This window comes from Echinops telfairi, unplaced genomic scaffold (assembly GCF_000313985.2).
Source record: "Echinops telfairi isolate 266 unplaced genomic scaffold, ASM31398v2 ScPeMD7_7458;HRSCAF=8496, whole genome shotgun sequence".
NCBI lineage: Eukaryota > Metazoa > Chordata > Mammalia > Afrosoricida > Tenrecidae > Echinops > Echinops telfairi.
Window position 1 is genome coordinate 16,367,093 of NW_022111358.1, and position 1,848 is coordinate 16,368,940.

Consider the following 1,848-nt stretch of genomic DNA (forward strand, 5'->3'; position numbering starts at 1 on the left):
CAACCCTTGAGTAAAGGGGTGTCCAGTTGCCTATTGATGGGCTTTGCGTCTCCACTCTACACTCACCCACATTACAATGATCTGATTTTTTTAAGGGTCGTATTTTTACATTGAAATGAGTGGTTGATATTTATGATTCTTATCTGGAAAACGGACAAGAATTAATTTCTAAATAGAATTTTACCATTATTGGCTTGGTGTCTTAGTTATCTAGTGCTATAACAGAAATTTCATAAGTGGATGACTTTAATGACAGAAAATTATTCCCTCTCAGTTTAGGAAATTAGAACTACGAATTTATTGCACTTCAGGGGAGGTCTTGCTCTCTCTGTTGGGTCACAGTTTAAGAATCTTCTTTCAGCATCTCTAGGTCCAGCATCTTCTGCAGAAAAAGACCATCCAACAATAGTTGCTGCAGTGCATTGACAGGGAGCTGCCAGAGGTTCAGGCTGGATTCAGAAGAGGACGTGGAACAAGGGAGATCATTACTGATGTCACACGGATCTTGGCTGAAAGCGGAGAATACCAGAAAGATGGTTACTTGTGTTTCTTTGACTATGCAAAAGCATCCATCTGTGTGGACCATAACAAACTATAGATAGCCTTGAAAAGAATGGGAATTCCAAACACTTAATTGTACTCCCACGGAACCTGTTCATGAATCAAAGGGCAGTGGTGTGAACAGATCAAATGACTACCGCATGGTTTACAGTCAGGAAAGATGCGGGTCAGGGTTGTAGCCCCTCCCTCACCATACTTACTCAATCTGTGTGCTGAGCAAATCATCAGAGAAGCTGGATGATATGATGAAGGATTCAGCAATGTGTTTGGAAGACGGTTCATTAGCAACCTTTGATATGCAGATGATACAACATTGCTTACTGAAAGTGAGGAGGTTCTGAAGCATTTGCTGGTGCAGATCAGCCTTCAGTGTGGATTACAATTCAATGTAAAGAAGCAAAAATCCTCACGACGAGACGAATACGTAGCACCGTGACAAACAGCGAAAAGACTGAAGCTGAAGCTGTCAAAGAGTTCGTCTCGGTTGGATCCACAATGAATGCTCACAGAAGCAGCAATCAAGAGATCAAATGACACATTGCATTGGGTAAATGTGCTGCACAAGACCTCTTTAAAGTGTTGAAAAGCAAGGGGGTTACTTTGAAGACAGAGATGCACCTGATCCAACCCATGGTATTTTCAGTGACCTCTTTGGTATGAGAGAGTGGGACATTGACTAAGAATCAAAGAAGAGTCGATGTGTGTGAACTATAGGGTTGGCGGAGGGTCTTGCGTACTATCAGGGACTGCCAAAGGAGCACACCGGTCGGTCTTGGAAGACGTACAGCCAGAATTCTCCAGAGGAAAGGATGGTGCGCCTGTCTCATGTCCTTGGGACGTGTTGTCAGGAGAGACCAGTCCCTGGAGAAGGACATTGTGCTTGGTGAAGTGGAGGGGCTAGGAAGATGAGGAAGTCCCTCAACAAGATGGACTGACACAGTGACTGCAGTAACGAACTCACAGAACACAATTGTGAGGACGGTGCCGGCCCAGGGGGTGTTGCCCTCTGTTGTGCACCGGGTTGCTATGGCTTCACAGCACCTAACAAAGGTCCAGCATTCTCTGGAGGTCTCCCTGTGGCATCAGCCGTCCCCTGGACCAACAAGGGCCCCCAGTGCAGGGAGGACCTAGTTCCAAAAAAGCTAGATCCACTCCTGGATCTTTGTTGGTGGAAGGAGGTCCCTCCCTGTCTGTTTACACCTTTCTCCTTTTAGCACTTATAAGAAAAAGGCGTTACATCATTCCTCTAGCGTGGGGTTAAAGGGAAGAGGGAACCCCACAAGACAT